General features: G+C 44.9%; 1 long non-coding RNA gene across 1 annotated transcript; it reads left to right on the top strand.

Annotated features, from left to right (window-relative positions):
- The first annotated feature begins 4,669 nt into the window (after positions 1–4,669).
- Positions 4,670–15,963, top strand: LOC310743695. Its single transcript, XR_014539172.1, has 3 exons — positions 4,670–5,002; positions 6,164–6,243; positions 15,671–15,963. It is a non-coding gene; the product is annotated as an uncharacterized lncRNA (long non-coding RNA).
- The last annotated feature ends 2,596 nt before the right edge of the window (positions 15,964–18,559 follow it).

Genomic DNA, 18,559 nt, shown 5'->3' with positions numbered 1-18,559 from the left:
CCAAGTGCTCAGACATCTGCTAAACCATCTCATAATGAAAAACCTCTGGAAGACACTTAGCTGCAAAGTTTCATAAAATATTACACCCTCTTCTGCTTTGTAAGTCTCTCTCACCCTCCCTCTTTCTTTTTTATCCTACTCCCACAAAAGCTCATTCGTGGCAGAAATATTCTTTTATTTCCTGGCAACTGGAAGCAATTAGTGACTTCAGAGCCAGAGGATCTGGAAAGCCAGATGTTCTTGCCCTGCTCATAAAAACCAACAAAATTTGCAACACCTGTGCAAAAGCATGTGCCCAGTTCTATTAGCAGTCACCCAGGGGTCCAGGGGGACCAGCGCTCACACAACAGAGTCACAGACATAGATATTTATCAGAGAGTCAGACCATTGCATTTCTGTTTATTTCATTCCCATTTGGCTTCAACGATGACAGAAATCATTCTGTCTAGTTCTGGTTCAGGCCAGGCCAGGTCTGGAAAGTGGCCTGACTGACACACCGGAACTGAAACATGTAAATGTTACTCACCTCACAAGATGAATTGCTTATTAGCAAATAGCTTGGAGCGAATTACCGTACTTTTCCGTGTATAAGATGAGAGTTTAAAATAATGTTCAAAATTGGGGCTCGTCTTATACACAGATAATGCAGAGGGGGACAGGCAATTGGTTGCAGCCGCGAGCAGGATGTTGTCAGTGGCGATTGGGTGGGTGATTGGTGGCTGCGGCCAGGGCCGCTGTGGACTGGTGGTGGCAGTGGCAATTGTGTGTGTGCTTGGCGGCTGCTGGTGGCAATCAGGCCGACGTTTTGTGGGTTTATTGACGCATGCGATTGGCAGAGTTTGTCAGTCAGGTGAGTGATTTTTGGCAATCCCCCCCCCCCAAAAAAAGCTCAATTCTGGGCAACCCTCCCCCAAAAAGCTCAACAACTCTGGGCCATCTCCCCCCATTTTCTTAAATAGGAGTCCCCCAACACAGGGGACATCTTATACATGGGGGACAGGAAAATACAGTAGCTATCTTGTTTAGGGATGCTAACTGGCCGCCCCCTGGCCAGGGGTGACTCATGATAAATGTAATCAACAAAATTAAGGGTGTCAATTCTACTGATCAAAGCAGTTGAGTAGACACATGCAGGGCAAGGGAATCTCATGGATACATTTAGAGAACCCAGCAGCTTCTAGAAACGCAGAAGATGACTATTTCTAAGCTTTGGGACGTGATCTACCTTGGAGCCTGGGCAGTGGCTGCATTCACACAACAGCTTATTCCATTTCTCCAAAGTTTCCCTGCTAATTTCCACATTATATTTAAGATTTTGCGTGATGTAAAAGCCAGTTCTGAAAATCTAGCAGAATATAGTAGAAGTTCAACATTCAATGATATGTTAATTGTTTCCAGACAAAAAAATCTGTTTGCAACTCCATTAACCCCAAAGATCCCAGGAGTAAAGTGATGAAATTTGGGGCCGCACACAGTTCAAAAGCATGCATCTGCATAGAGTAGTGAGGTTGGGCAGTAATGTTTGTTGTTGTGTCAAACTGCACCTACTTAGCACAACATGCTTAGCACAATATTGATGAAAAGGCCTCCATTCCATAATGCAGCATGGAAGGAACATCAGGAAACAGGGCAAGGGCTATTATATATATATATATATATTTTAATAAATGTTTATTAAAATTTTCCATCTTAATAAAAAAAACAAAAAAACAAAAAACAAAAAAAATTAAAAACACATAAAGTTTACAGTCCGTATTTTCAATAACATATTTCCCTGACTTCCCCACACCTCCCCTTCTTATATTCCAATTCAAATTGTTAGTTCAACAAGTTCTTATCCCCAATTTTTAACCTTTTTATATTTAGTTCTTTTTTTAAAAAAAAAGAAAACCAATTTTAACTTATAAACATCAATATTTGTACATCAGTCCTCATTCTTAAAACCTTTTTCTAAAGTCGACCCAAATTCCCTTCCACGAATTCCCCAATTTTCTTACTAATAACAAAACCAAATAAAAAAACAGATTATAATTGTACACCCTTTGGATTCCCAAACCCCACCACCCCCTTTCCCGGTTTCGATCCCCAACAAATATCCATCAGTCATCTACTATCAGCCTGGAGACCTCACGTCCGAGGCTCTTAATTCTCTCTCAATTCCTCTCTGCCGGTTTTTTTTATAGTCTTTAGTATTAAACACCAGATCTCGGAGAAGCTCTGTCCCCATAAGGTCCATGTTTCTTCCAGCCAGACCTCCATACTTAAAAGTGGAGCCCGAATCTTGTTTCTTACTCCTTTTAAGTCCAATTGTCCCGAAAGCTCCACCTTCCACCTTAATCAAATTTGTAATCCATAGGTCTTCAGATCTCCACATAAGGAGATCTCTCCATTCTTCAGTCTCCAATTCAAACCAGATTTTCATCATCCAGTACTTATTTTCCTTTGTAACCATCATGTCAGGCCTCTGGCTCGATTTCTTATTTTCCTTTGTAACCTTATGTCAGGCCTCTGGCTCTCCTTTGTCATCTGCAAAATTACAGCTCCTCCTTCCTTTTCCTCAGAAACAACATATGTCTCCTTCTCCACACTCTCAAAACTCTCAAGTTTCTCTTTTTGTCCAGCTGCATGGGCTTCCTGAGTCAAATCCTTATCAAATTCAATGATATTATTTACTGTTAAGTTCAGAGTTGCAACATTTGTAGCCAAAACATCCATTTGGCCTTGTAGCTTTCCCAAGAGAACAAAAACTCTGTCCAACCCAGCTTGAATTTTCCCTCCTCCAGCCATTCTTGTAATGTCCCAAATCCCCCTCTAGAGGGATTTTGGTAACTTAGTATTCTTTCCAGTTCAAATCCAAAAATCAAATTAGTTTGTATCAGTTCTTCCTTGTTTTCAACAAAATATAACCAATTTGCAACCAATATATCCAGCAGAGACAGCAGAAACAAAGTTCTCTTTTTCCTTCTTGACAGCTAATTTTGACAGCTGTCAAACTCTTCTATATCTCCTCAACAGGCTCTCTCACGGATCACTCCCGGGTCCGGGGGGGTGGCACTTCAGCTCTCAAAATTAGCTCTTATCCTCCAATAAAATTATTTATGCTTATACTGCCAAATCGTGAAATTAATATCTTTTACCCAATGAGGAAAAAGAAATTCTCTCGACCTTAGTTAACTAGTCCTTGCTTTAAATTATTTACAAGACGGGGAGGCGGACTTCCTGTTTGCACCTTCCCTGATCGTGCCAAATTCAACAAAAAATTTTCCTTTACAAGTCCAATTTCCGTACTACTCATGGGTTGTTACTTTTAGGATCCAACTGTTCACAAGAAGAAGTCAGCGCTCTCCGACCATGGCATGCGGCTTCACTCTGCAGGAGGAGCAGTCGACTCTCAGCACCGCGCCGCTCACCCCGTCCCCCGTTCCGAAGCCTTTAAAAAGGCTCCTTCGCAGGTCGGGGGGCGCAAATGGTGCCCGCCGAGTCACCAGGTTCACAGGCTTCAGCGCCTGTGATTTCTGAGGGTCCCCGCGTCGCCGCAGCGGCCAGACCCAGCTCCTGCGAAGCCGATTCCCTCCGGAGCTCGGAGGGAATCCGCCATTAGCCGATCGCGCTAACCCGGAAGTCAACAGGGCTAGCACTATAATAAGGAAAGCTAGGGAAATATTCCATTTGTTTAAATGCACTCAGTGCATGGTGGCTGCGTTGAGTATATGGCCCCACAGACCAACCTGTAACAAAAGCAGTTTGTGTCAGAAGCCACTGCTGGTAAGTCTGCTATGTATATGCTAAATAGGTGGCTTTCTGCAACAACTTGAATAATTACAGGAATTACAGGAAGAAGGGCTGTTCTTTCCTGTTTGCTATAATGGTGTAAAGTAAGCAGGCATCCATCTTGCCTGCTTCCCATCACAGCTCTTGAAGAAGGCAAAGAGTGCAAAGGTCTGAGGAAATTCAAAATGTGTAAATCTCTCCACATATATTAGATTTGTGTGCTCATAATTCATTTAAGTGGGTGCCGGTGGAACAGTCCAATTATTTCACACTATTCAAAAACACTTTAAAAGCTTCTCATCCACCCTTTGTCACATCCCATTTTAGCCTCATGTATCACAAGATTGCTAGGAGCTCCTTCTTACATTCAGACTCAGTCCCAGTTCAAGGCGCAACCTCAGGGAGTGTCCTACCGCGCCATGGGCAGAATTGATCGAAATTTTACTCAAAGTAGGCCCACTGAAATTAATGGAGAGGATTCAAGTAGGGCCATTAATTTAAAGGGGTCTACTCTGAGTAAAACCTAGTTGACTACCTCCACTTTCAGTCCAACCCTATTTTGGAAATGGTAACCTGATTCTTGTTGCTGTTGTTTTTAGTTTGGGGTCAGCATAGACTTCAGTGGTTCATGTTCTCTTCTGGCTTGGGGGGGGGCATGGTAGCTGTCTGCTTGCGCTTTCTTTGCTTTATTTCTGGTTCAGTTCAGCTGCCTGGTTTGTCTACAGCATGTTAATTTTGCAAAGTGCCTCATGACTTTCCCCATCATTCATCCTCACAGAATCTTGTGAGGCAAAGCCACAAGTATTCCTGTGTCACAGATCCACTCTTGGCTTCCGTTCTCCCATTTGGAAATGAGAACATGACTGGCTGTTCTGTTTTTGTAGAGCTCCATCTGCACTACACATTTAAAGCAGTATCATAGCAATTTAAACAGTCATGGCTTCCTCAAAAGAATTCTGGGAGCTGTAGTTTGTTCGGGGTGCTTGCTAGGAGCCCCTATTATCCTCCTAGAGCTACAGATAGCTCAGTTGGTTAGGACGTGGTCTGATAACGCCAAGGTTGCAGGTTTGATCCCCATATGGGGCAGCTGCCTTGTACGGGGTTGGACTAGATGTTCCTCAGGGTCCCTTCCAACTCTACAACTTCTATTATTCTATTCTGTGAATAAGCAGAGATCCACGGGAAGAAGAACAGACCCCTCTTGGGACTTCTTGCTCTGTGAAGGAAACGGGTGAGTAACAGAGCCACTAAGTACTTGTATAAAAGACAGTGTCACGGCTGACATCTCAGTTTCCACTCAGGTCACTTTGCTACGAAGCCAGCTTCTGACCTCTGAAGAGAAGCTGCTGTCTATCTCCCTGTGCCTCTCCCCCATGCCCCCCCATGGGCTTCTTTTGCCAATTTTGTCTAGCAAAGGAAAAAAATAAAATCAGGAGACACAGATTTATAAAGAAATATGAAAAAGTACTTTTTTCATTTGAAATGTAGAGTTTTTTCTTTCAAATGCTTGTGTCTGCTTAACTGGTTCTTTAATAGTATTGGTTCTGAGTGCAAACACATGTTCCCTTTACTACTGTAAAAAGGGAAAGAAAGGGGAAGGAATCTGGGAGTTCCATCTTCCCATCTCTGCCTTTGTAGTTTTAGCTGCTGCTTGTCAGAGAAGGCCATTTCGAACAAGCTAAAAGCCTGAAAAGGGTCATATCACACTTGGATTTATTTATTTTTAATGAAAGTTTTTAACTAGGTTAGTCAAAACAAATATTGAAATAAGTGGCTCTTAGCACATTTTGTTGAGTTCAATAAGACCAAAATTCAACTGCTTTCAGCTGCCTGCCGCAATATCTACCCTTTACCTGAAACTATTCCTGAAACTATGTCCTTGTGAACTCAGGGTACATGATCTTAAAAAAAATGTAGTATAAACACCAACAACTGCTAAACACTGGCCTGTGAGCGCTCCAATTGGAGAACAGCCTTTACCAAAGGTGTCATGGACTTTGAAGACACTTGAACTCAGGACACAAGGGAGAAATGCGCTAAGAGGAAGGGACGCTTGGTAAATCCATATTGTCATCAACTCTCTCCTAGAAACACATCCCAGAAGGATGTGTGGATCCAGAATTGACCTCCACAGTCACTTACAGACTCACTGTTAAAACCGTGTTCATGGAAGACAATCTTACTTGGCCATGAGTGATTGCCAAAGAACAAGGAAATCAGTGCTAAACCTCCACTGGATTTCACTAAATTTCCAGAAGTGGCTTTGGCATCATGTGAAAACTCAACTATAAGTTGGGAAAACGAAATAACCCACCATGTGAATGCAGTCACTGTGGCACTTACTTCTGCACAGATATACTCAGTCTGGATCAACCCTTTGCCTGTTAAACAGATTTATACTCAGGAAGATGATAGCCTCTAGCTGATCTACATGTTGTGAATACTGGGAAATGAACTAATTATGCAAGGCAAGTATGCAAAAGCAATTATTTAACTTGGCTACTTTATTCCAAGTATGGGATTTGCATTTCCTTGCTCAGAATTGCTCACCATGCCGCTGCCACCTCTCTGACCACTGCTGTAGAGGTAATAATGGTACAAAGTCCATGTACTTCTGTCCTTATTGCTGTGTCTGAATGCATCACATGCCACTTCTATGTTTCAACTGGCCATGAACAACGTTGCCCACTGCTAATAAGGTTTATTGGAAATATTGCATACTACATCATTAGTTAGCTGCAATAGTTTTCAAGAATTTCTATATCTATTGCGTACAGATTAACTTTGTTATTATGTCAAGAATCATCTCTATGGTTCTAGTAACAGCTGCAACCACTGGAGAGCAGCCAAACTCTTACATTCTATCTGAACCAGAGTTCAGTTTCAGCCCTTGAACCTGTGAGTGATGTGTACTAAGGTACCCAGGAGAGTCCTTACCCCTTACTCCCCATGGGGGGCCACAAGGAAGACCAGCTTAGCTGGGCATCCAAATGCCCTCACCTTTGTTTCCCATAGTAGGGTATCCCAAGGGATTGCCAGCTGCGTAGAATATTACGACGGAATCATAGGTGGTCTGAAAGGCCCAAGGCAAGAATTTAGGGTGAGATGCAGTGAGTTGTTCAGAACTCTCTTGGATCAGACTACAGCAGCTGCACTTCAGCCAATCAATTTGATTTATTAACAAAATAGACATAACATGGTGTTGCAGCCAGAAAATTCAGAACTGTCTTCTGAACTTTTCCTAACTGCTAACTTAACATAAGTAGGCAGGTAGTGTCTCTCGTGTGTTGCAGCGATAGCTGAGCCAAGAATCTGTAGCCTCTCTCTTTACCCTTCTGGCAGATGAACAGCAGGGAGTTTATGGAGCTTCACCAGCTAACTGCTGGTTGAAGACCCCCAGCACAGCTCTTGCTGAAATGTTCCTGGGCCCTGGCCTCTCAAACTGTCCGCATCAAGATGTTGGCAGGGGGAAAGCAACAGCCAGCCCTGATTGCACTTTTAAAAAACAAAGTCTAGAAAATGGAAAATAGAAGAGCAAGTTTCTACCATAGAGAAGCCCCTGACCCTTTCCACTGCCATTTGCCTCATTTCAGAGGGGAGGGGGCACCCAGTGGATGGAGGAGGGGCTTTGCAGATGATCTCTCTGGTCTGCTGGGCATGTGCTGAAGAAAGTGGTCTTCCAGGTAGCTAGAGTCCAAGCCAACTTTGACTTCAATGGCCTAACAATGGCCTGGCTTAATTGCTGGCGTGGAAAGGTTATGTTCCCATTGCCATCTTGTGCCAGCGTACTGCACTACTTTCTTACTATTTTGTGTATTTTTTGTGTGTTTGTAATGTAAAGTGCTCTGTGATCTTCAGATGAAGGCCGCTATAGAAATTTAACAAAAAGTTGAAAATAATCAAATTTCAGATTTACTGTATATGGTTTTGTTGCAAACACCAGGTAACTGGTGTAAATCAGCCTAACCACCTCTTAGCTCTGTTGCGAGAATTGGTTGGAACTACCTTGATATTGTATGGGATGCGGGTGGCGCTGTGGGTAAAACCTCAGCGCCTAGGACTTGCCGATCAGGTCGGCGGTTCGAATCCCCGTGGCGGGGTGCGCTCCCGTTGCCTCGGTCCCAGCGCCTGCCAACCTAGCAGTTCGAAAGCACCCCTGGGTGCAAGTAGATAAATAGGGACCACTTACTAGTGGGAAGGTAAACAGCGTTTCCGTGTGCTGTGCTGGCTTGCCAGATGCAGCCTGTCACGCTGCCCACGTGACCTGGAAGTGTCTGCGGACAGCGCTGGCCCCCGGCCTCTTAAGTGAGATGGGCGCACAACCCTAGAGTCGGACACGACTGGCCCGTACGGGCAGGGGTACCTTTACCTTGATATTGTAACATAAAATGTCTTTGCAGGTTCAGCTTCCTTTCCCAACAGCATTCAGGTCTGCCGCTGTTCCTACAGGCCAAAGGAAATGGATTGAGCTAGGAGGCGTCATTTATAGCCATTCTTCCTCCAAATTATTCCAAACCATTTACATTTCACCCTCCCACTGTCCCCACACTTTTTACCCTGACTTTTAGCACTTCCATACTCACCAACATTTCTCTGATGAAAATAGGGACGTCCTACCTTGCCAACAAAGGTCCGTATAGTAAAAGCTATGTTTTTCCCAGTAGTGATGTATGGAAGTGAAAGCTGGACCATAAAGAAGGCTGATTGCCGAAGAATTGATGCTTTTGAATTATGGGGCTGGAGGAGACTCTTGAGAGTCCCATGGACTGCAATAAGATCAAACCTATCCATTCTTAAGGAAATCAGCCCTGAGTGCTCACTGGAAGGACAGATCGTGAAGCTGAGGCTCCAATACTCTGGCCACCTCATGAGAAGAGAAGACTCCCTGGAAAAGACCCTGATGTTGGGAAAGATGGAGGGCACAAGGAGAAGGGGATGACAGAGGACGAGATGGTTGGACAGTGTCTTCGAAGCTACAAACATGAGTCTGACCAAACTGCGGGAGGCAGTGGAAGACAGAAGTGCCTGGAGTGCTCTGGTCCATGGGGTCATGAAGAGTCGGACACGACTAAACGACTAAACAACAACAACAAAGGGAAAGTGGGACATTCCGGGATCAAATTAGAAACTGGGAAAGCTTCTGTAAATCCAGGACTGTCCCTGGAAAATAGGGGCACTTGGAGGGTCTGCATTTGAGATATATATTTTAGGGCCCAGCCAATGATAATTTGTTTTAACTGTTTCTAATATTGTTTTTAAAGGGACACAGGTGGCTCTGTGAGTTAAACCATAGAGCCTAGGACTTTCCGATCAGAAGGTCGGCGGTTCGAATCCCTGTGACTGGGTGAGCTCCCGTTGCTCGGTCCCAGCTCCTGCCAACCTAGCAGTTCAAAAGCATGTCAAAGTGCAAGTAGATAAATAGGTACCGCTCCAGCGGGAAGGTAAACGGCGTTTCCGTGCGCTGCTCTGGTTCACCAGAAGTGGCTTAGTCATGCTGGCCACATGACCCAGAAGCTGTACGCCGGCTCCCTCGGCCAATAAAGCGAGATGAGCGCTGCAACCCCAGAGTCAGTCACGACTGGACCTAATGGCCAGGGGTCCCTTTACCTTTTAATATTGTGTTTTTGATGGTTGTAACCTGCCTCGGGGGACGTGGGTGGCGTTGTGGTCTAAACCACTGAGCCTTGGGCTTGCCGATCCACAGGTTGGTGGTTCGAATCCCCAGAATGGGGTGAGCTCCCGTTGCTCGGTCCCTGCTCTTGCCAACCTAGCACTTCAAAAGCACGCCAAAAAGTGCAAGTAGATTAATACATACCACTCTGGTGGGAAGGTAAACGCCGTTTCCGTGCACTGCTCTGGTGTTCCATTGCACCAGAAGCGGCTTAGTCATGCTGGCCAAATGACCCGGAAAAACTGTCTGTGGAGCAGACAAACGTCGGCTCCCTCGGCCAGTAAAGCGAGATGAGCACCACAACCGCAGAGTCCTTCACAAATGGACTTAACTGTCAGGGGTCCCTTTACCTTTACCTTAACCTGCCTCAGACATTATGGTAAAGGGTGGCTAAGAAATCAAAACAATAGTAAAAAGAACAACAACAACAATAATTATATTGAAAGCTTAAACCCATATTTTTTCCAGGCTTCAAAAATCCATCAAGTTGTTTCTTCAGAGTCTTAACTTTTGATCCTGCTGTGAATCCAGATGTTTCTGATCTCTCCCTTTCCCCTTTGCTTCTATCTCCTGGTCCACATCCAAGAGTTTCAGTTCTGGCTAAGTTGTTGTTTCCTGAAGTTTGAGAAGCTTTGGCATATTCTATACAGCACAAAATTTAAAGCCAGAATTTATTCAAAATAAACTTTGACTTTTAAACATATTGCATAGCTCCATCTTTGCAGCCCCATTTTGACACAAAGCTGCAGACTTCAAAATGGGCGACGAAAGACACTCGACTGTGATAACCCAGTCAGTAGAGCAGGAGACTCTTAATCTCAGGACTGTGGGTTCAATCCCCACTTTGGGCAGAATATTCCTGCTTTTCAGGGGTTGGACTAGATGACCCTCATGGTCCCTTCCAACTCTACATTTATATGATTCTAAGCTCTCCCCGTCTCTGTGAGGGCAGGGGGCAGCAGTGGTGATAATTACCGTATTTTTTGCACCGTAACACTCACTTTTTTCCTCCTAGAAAGTAAGGGGAAATGTCTGTGTGTGTTATGGAGGGAATGCCTCTGGATGGCGGGGGGATGTGCTGCAGTCGTGAGCAGAGGATCCATGGTTCCCCTTCCTTCCCTCCTCCGTGGCTCGCTTTGAAACAGCAAAGCGGGAGAAGAGCCGCTGAGTGGGGAGGAGAGAGGGACAGAGAGCCTGCTTGGTTTAAAGGAGCAAAGCGGGAGAGGAGAAGAGCCGCTTACACGAGTGTAAGCGGCTCCTGTCCGGTTGGCTCCTTTAAAGGAAGCAGGCTCTCTGTCCCTCTCTCCTCCCCACTCAGCTGGCTAAATAGCAGCAAAGTTTTTCAGCGAGCCGGGGAGGAGGGAGAGAAGCAGAGCCTGCTTGCTTCTCCTCTTATACCCCTCTTCTGCATTATTAACAGCATCCTTCTCCACCCACCCCATGCGTGTTCCTTGTCCCTGAGTGCTTTTCCTTCCCTCCCCACTTAAAACGTGGTTACAAAGCACGGATCCACATGGATCCTCAGGATTTTTGCACTGGGCAACCTCAAACTCACCGTCAGATCACATGTCTGTGTCCACAGCATGAACCACAAAAATCATACATCCACTGTTCCGTTTAGAATATTTTTTTTCTTGTTTTCCTCCTCTAAAAACTATGTGCGTGTTATGGTCGGGTGTGTGTTATAGAGCGAAAAATACGGTATTATTATTATTTATTATTTATACCCCGCCCATCTGGCTGGGTTGGTGGCTTCCAACAGAACACTAAAATACAATAGTCTATTAAACATTAAAAGCTTCCCTAAACAGGGCTGCCTTCAGATGTCATCTAAAAGTCTGGTAGTTGTTGTTCTCTTTGACATCTGGTGGGAGGGCGTTCCACAGAGCGGGTGCCACTACAGAGAAGGCCCTCTGCCTGGTTCCCTGTAACTTGGTTTCTCGTAGCGAGGGAACTGCCAGAAGACCCTCAGCACTGGACCTCAGTGTCTGGGCAGAACGATTGCCAAAACAGCACCATAAGAAGCCAAAGAAGTTTGGCGGCTTCTAGGCCCCATGATGCACCATCCTAATAACACCCTTGGGAGCATCTTTTCAGGCTGTGGAGGCTCCAGCATATGTGCAGAGAGCACTGAGGGTTTGTTTTCTGTCAACCCACCCGCCATGGCTCATGATGCAAAATGGGAGTGGCAGGTGTGATCCTGCCCCAATGGGAATGGATCCTGGGATGTGTGGAGTGTTAGGGAAGGAGTAGTACCTCTGGTGGGGTACATGTCGTGCTCCTTCTGGGGTAGTTTGTCCACCATTTGCCCCCACCCTCAGGAGCATTCAGCTCTCACCTGTGGCTCCTGGCAGCTGGCAGCAGGTGACTGCAGCCACACCCCAGGAAATGCCTTTGACTGGCCTGCTAAACCAGGTGAGGGTGGCTGATGCATCTCAAACCCTCAGTGAGTTAGGGACTTCCGCTACATGCAAAGAGAGGCTCTGGCGCATTGAGCAGACGAGACCAATAGTGGACCCAATGGTCAGGAAGGTGGTTTCTGCATGTGCTGTAGAGGGAAGTGAGGGGCAGATGTGGCTCATCAACCTGGGAAAGTAACCCTCTAGGAGAAGGAAAACTCTGGTTTTAAACCTCTGCTGACTTGTGGGAGAAGAAAAGGCTAAGGAGCAAATCCGACACAAATCTGGAGTGGAGTTCCTAAGATGGCTGGATGGTGCCTTGTACTCCTTCCAGTGCGGCCAAGCTGGTGCTCTGCTTTCCAGTGAGCCTGAGAGCGAGGTCTTGTTATCTAGCCGGCCAGGACTGCCACACACACGCAGCCCAGGCTTGCACCCCAGAGAGGTCGCTTTGGTGCTGCTAACACAGGGGTTTGGCTTCACTCCCAAAAGCACACTCCATCGTCTCTTGAGACAGACAGATGCCAACAACAACTGGTTGCAAGGTGGCTGTCACCTACACACACATCCCCTGCCCTCTGGGCACCTTTAGGTAACAGCTAAAACCTGGGTTGTTTAGGTGCAAAATTAAGTTATTTATAAATTGTGGTTTGATTGATTACCTCAGGTGTTTTTCAGCTATCTGTTCACTACTGGTTCAATACTATTCTCTACTTGGTTACGTTTCTTTTATGAGGATCCTACTGCTGTTCTTTTTTAAAAAAATATTTATTTGTGTTCTCTCTTTGCAGTTTTTAAGCAATACAAATTTAAGGGCAAGGCCAGGGCAGGGAGGGAGGCTCCACTCTGGAGCCAGCAAGCTGGATAGAAATACTTTTGCAAATAAATAAATAAATAAATAAATAAATGCCAAACATGGCGCTTTAAAAATTAGGAGCTCTTTAAATAATCTTACAGTGTGTTATCTATCACTTGCTAAACGGAACATTATGGAAGAAGTGTGCAAATCCTTTGGGCTTTGGTTCTCGAGCAACATTTAAGAAACAACAACGTGATTTCAAAAGAGATGAAATGAAAATCAAACCTCGGTGGTGCACCCCCACTTTGAAGGAGGGATGTTTTAAGAGCTTAAAGGCCACACTGTGGGAACTCTGAGGTGGGACGTGTTCAGAGGCCTCTGCTTGTGACTTTTGTGTAATTCGTGGGTCACATTGCTGATAATAGCACACTTCAGAAGTATGATTCTTGGTTAACAAGGCACCCATGGCAATCTTCTTGAAATGACCCTATAAATAAATAAAACTGTGACAAATTATATTGGTATAGCTGCACACAAGGTGGATGGAACAGACAACAATAAACAATGTACTGCTGTTTGTACCTTCAGAGACTCATTTTTCATGTGTCTTTCCTACTGGGCTTGAGGTTTCTGTATTCACCTTTGCTCATTTAATACCTGACCCTCCATATTAGTACAAAGTCCGGGGGGGGGAGTGCTTCTCAACCATTTTAAATTGGAATCCTGCCAGTAAGACTTGTTATCTTTGTTCAGGAAATACCTGCAGTTCTCCCACAAAACTCAGCTCCTTGACTGAGCTGTTTCCAAATCTGCACTGCAGTCTTGTGTCACACTTTCAAGGGTCTTCCGCGGCCCAGGGGGCATCACTAACACACAAACTGACACAGCGACAAGATGATCGCACAGCAACAAGACAGTCAGAAAGTTAGGGTGCCAAGAAGGAATTTTCTACCTTCTTGCCAGAATAACATCTGGTTTCCCGATTGACTCAATTTGCAAAGCTGTATTCATGTCTGCCGCTGTGGATCCTAGGTGATAATTCGCATGTTCTGTGGGCCATTTTCTTTCTTTCTTTTTTAAATAATTTTTTATTGTTTTCTTTAAGTATTCTTTTTCCAACAATCCGTACCATCACAATATATTCCCTTTGACTCTGCCTAGTCTCAACTTCCCTCCCTCCCTTCAGTTGGTATATTTATCCCATTCTTATCACGTATATTATTCTTATATCTCTACTATTTTACATTGAAGGTATTATTCCAGTCCTGCTAGTGTCTTTAAGTTTTTACAGTTCTCCTTTAAGTATTCAATGAATTTACTCCAATTGTTCTTGTATCTCTGCTCCTCTTGGTCCCAGATCCTCCCTGTCAATTTGGCAAGTTCCGCAAAATCTGTTATCTTCACCTGCCACTCCTGGATGGTTGGTATATCTTGTGTTTTCCATTTTTGGGTCAGTAGGGTTCTTGCAGCGGCTGTGGCATACCTAAACAAATTCTGATCTTTTGTTTTAATCTCCCTTCCCATTAGACCTAGCAAAAAAGCTTCCGGTCTTTTGGGAAAGGTGTACTTAAATATCTTTTTAAGCTCGTTGTAGATTGACTCCCCAAATTTTTTAACCTTGTCACAGGTCTACCACATATGAAAATAATCACCATCTACTTCTTTACATTTCCAGCATCTTCTCTCTCTCTTTCTATACATTTTAGCCAATTTTGTTGGCGTTAAATGCCATCTATACATCATTTTTAATGCATTCTCTTTCAAAGCCATACATCCCATAAATCTCAAACCCTCATTCCATACTTTTATCCACGCTTCCAACTCAATATTATGCCCAATGTCTATCGCCCTCTGTGGGTCATTTTCAAGCAGGGCAACCCCTGCCCCACTAAACTATTGATTAAAAAATATCTCATGCCTAATGCGTAGTGAAACTCTTTCTGCCCCATTCATTCCACCATCTGCTGCAGATGCAACTTGCCACCAGTCACTATGAGGCAGACCCACCCACAGACTAGCTAGAACAGGCACCCTGAGCTCTGTATGGGGGGGAGGGGGAAAGAGTGGTACTATGAGCTGCCCTTTCCTTCCTCCCACCCCCACCCCCCCTTTTTTTTGCAGGGGACTGTATTTTGATTGCTGCATCTATTAAATAAATTTCTCAGGAGAGAAAAACTATTTTTTAAAAAGTCAAGTTCCTCTTGAGCTGTTGGAGTCCTCCCTGAATAATATTCAGCAAAATGGCAAATAATAATAATCATCATCATCGAAATCATATTTGATTTTCCTGCCCACAGATTGCACTGAGAAGTCAGTTTGCTCTGATGCTGTGCTTTCTTTTTTTCATCACCACTTTTCAATTTGTTTATTCTGGAGAAGCCTCTGTGGGACCTACCTACTTTGAGTAAGATGTTGGAGGGCTGGATTCTTTATTTCCTTTGGCAAAAATTAAATGATCCTCAAATTCCTGTCTTCACCAGTGTCTCTCCTCTCTCTTGTTTGCTTTTGTTAATCTATCCCATAATAACAGGTTAGTCATTGTGGTTTGCAAATATTCCCTTTCAGGGGGTCATTTGATGGCATACTTGGCAGAAGATTACGGTAATTCTCCCAGTGTGCCAGTTGTTTCCAATAAGTATAATTAAAGCAGTCTTTCTGCTGGGTCTCTTTAATCTAGTACAAGGTGCAAGATATAGTCTGGATCCTGTTCCCCCACTTTCACCCTTTAAGAGCAAAGGGGTGGGAAAGCTCTGCCTGTCATTTGTCCCAATGCACTGGAAATCATTCCATTTATGGCATGCTCCAAAATCACTCGCACTTTTATATGAAGTCCAATCAAATTACGTGTCTTTCTTAATTTGCTTATTGAGGCAGTTTTCTTATGGGGGCGGCACTGGAGAATAAAGGATACAGAAGAAAGATCTTCAGGATTCTGTTGAAAACTTTTGAATCATGCAGATTATAAAAGTAGCTGATTCTTAACTGGCCGCATTTCAGTGGCTTCCCTCTCCTCCCTTCTGCTTTTGCAGCCAGAGAAAATGGCCAGACAAGTTGCACAGAGAACAACAGTGACATCTAGTGAGGGCAAGAGGAGACATCCTGCTTTCCCAGCAGCTTCCTCTGAAATCCTGGGCAACCCCAAGGCCCAGCAGGAGAGGAACCAGGAGGGCAGCAGTGCCAGGAACAGTTGCTGGAATCTCCCCCTTCAGGGACCTCAGGTAGCAGGGCTAGGAAAGTCCTCTGCTGCCAGTCAGAAAATACTGAGCTCAGGAGCCAACGGCCTGACTTAGTGCGGTTCCTGTGTTTACAGCAGTCAAAACAAAGAAGCATCTCATGTGCTGGCACACAGGGTCCGCCATCCCAGGAGGCGCATTGAAGCAGCCCCCTCGGGCAGTGTCATTCCACAAGGTGGGGACCCGGCAGCTGCCCCAGCAACCTTTGCCACTGCGGTTGACAGCCCGCCTTTTGACAGCTTGCTCATATCACCTGATTTATAAGTATGTGTTCATAACTGCTTCTCTTTTACTTTAAAAACCCTGTTTTAGCTTTATATACTCCCTGGGGTGGGCAAATTGACCCAATCTGGGGACCAACTGCAACCTAGCAGTTTGAAAGCACATCAAAGTGCAAGTAGATAAATAGCTCCAGCGGGAAGGGAAACGGTGTTTCCGTGAGCTGCTCTGGTTCACCAGAAGTGGCTTAGTCATGCTGGCCACATGACCCAGAAGATGTCTGCAGACAAACACCGGCTCCCTTGGCTTAGTAAAGCGTGATGAGCACCGCAACCCCAGAGTCGTCCGCGACTGGACTTAACGGTGAGGGGTCCCTTTACCTTTACTCCCTGGGGTGGGCAAATTGACCCAGTCTGAGGACCACAAATTGGGACCACAAGGTGGATTAGGTGTTTGTGCACACGCGTGCAGAGTCCTAGTTTTCACCCATGGTTTGGAGAGGTGCCAGAGTCCATGAAATCCCCATGGCAGAGGTTAGTGTAATTGCTTGTGGCCTGGGTTGCTGTCACTCAAACTGCTTTGCCTACTTTGAGGTTTGGTTCAGATGTAACAGGGAACCATGGTTTTACGACTGTATGTAAGAGCTGCAACAAGCCTCGCTTTGCCTCCCCTCTTCTCTTTTGCAGCTCCATTTCACCCAACTCAGGGTTGTTTGTTTAAACCATGGTAAGTGAAAACAGATCAGGATCCAACTGTGGTTTGCTTAAAAGTGGGAGCAAAAGCTTCTGATCTCCTTCTCTGGTGCACAAGAGAGGAGTGGCAGTTCAAGAGTCTGAGACTCACCCCAGCTCATTTGCAAAGTGGGAGACTTGTAAGCTCATCCTGTATGGCCATTACGTCTCTCACCATTGCCTGCAGCATCTGTGCTAAGGGGGTTGAAAAAGGTGGAAGTTTTGGATTTTCACTTCGTATTTTTATCTTGTGAACGACTCTGAGATCTTTTGATGAAGAGTGGTATATAAATTTAAAAGGGGGTGGGAGGGTTCACTTAGTTTTTAGGAAATGGACTCATGAGACAGACACAGAAAAACACACACAAAATAGGAACAATTTGAATGTAGCGGTGCTTTGAATTAGACTTTCACTGTTCCAGGGACAGCAAAAGGAGATTGCATCCCAAGTGTATCCACTGTACCCTCCATGGCATCTTCTGCAACATCTCCTATGTCTGGAAGAGGTTCTCACTGTCCTGCTAAGTGGAAAAAACCTCACCGTGCCCCTCCCACCCTTGGAGAGCTTCGTGTTTTCATCTGCTACTTCATTTAAATAGGTAGAGCCTAAAATGCCCCCATCAAAATGCAAAATGCCCCCTATCAAAATCTGTCCAACACAAATGTTATTGGTTCTGCATTGTGGATGCAACAGTATTATTATTTTCAGCTTGCAATCATAGGGTTGCCATTTTTCAAAAAGTGAAAAACAGGACACCCCAAAAGTTATTGACGTCCATGCTTTTTTGATTGACTTGCCTAAGATGCAGGACAAAGCGCCGCCTTTTGGAAATCCCAGTGATGTCTGGGAAAATCCAGACGTATGGCAGCTCTTGCAATCAGGATCTTTAGCTATCTGGTTTTGATTTTAGAAAGTCTTGCATTTCTTAGAGGCCCTGCTCAGCATTCTTCCCCCACAGCCTACGGTGCCCAGATGCGACAACAACTCGCATGTGACCTTGTTCAACGTTCTCCTCCCAATGGCAGCCACTGAGTCTTGAGGGCCCTGGACGCCCGACAAGCCTTCAGCTTCTGTTTCAGCTTCCTTCTGCCAGGGCCGTGACTCACATGTTCTGCACCAACTGTACTTGGACGCAGCTGAAGAACTAATCTGTACATGATGTCCATCTTCGTTTCAGATGATCTCACATTTAACCGAGGGCTCCAGACTCCTCTTCTCTCACCATATAGCTTGGGAATAGTTTGCGAAACTTCTCATATTCGAAAGAAGACGCCCCTCACTTCCACGGGTGGCAAAGGCCCAGTAGAGACTTCCTGCCGTGCACTGTCCTCAGGTGTCCTTCCAGACAGGCTTGCCAGATCAGAGTTGGACCTAAAACTTCAGTTTTGGACTCTCACTGTCTCCAGGAGAAGGGTGGAAAATACTGGGATGAGCAGGCCAGGAACAAAGTTTATCTTCTCTCCCGAGACTGTCTTTTTGCAAATTCTTTAAATTAGGGGCATGTGCTATATGTGAGTACACTGGTGGTACTTGCTTTAAACAGCAGAATAACTCCTGGTGCTTCTTAATGGCAGAACTTGCCGCTCTGTTAAAAGCCAGTTTAAGCCATGTAAAAGTTGTTTTTTGAGCAAATTAAGATTTGTGAGAGGCACACACTCTTGGCTGTTTATATAGTTTCCTAAAATAGCCTGATGTTCCAGCCAAAGCTAATGTAGCTGGATTTTCCATGCATTGGTCT

This window comes from Podarcis filfolensis, assembly GCF_964270895.1.
Source record: "Podarcis filfolensis genome assembly, chromosome: 1".
Taxonomy (NCBI): Eukaryota; Metazoa; Chordata; class Lepidosauria; order Squamata; family Lacertidae; genus Podarcis; species Podarcis filfolensis.
Note: the sequence above shows the minus strand (reverse complement) of the source record. Positions and strands in the feature narration are given on the sequence as shown.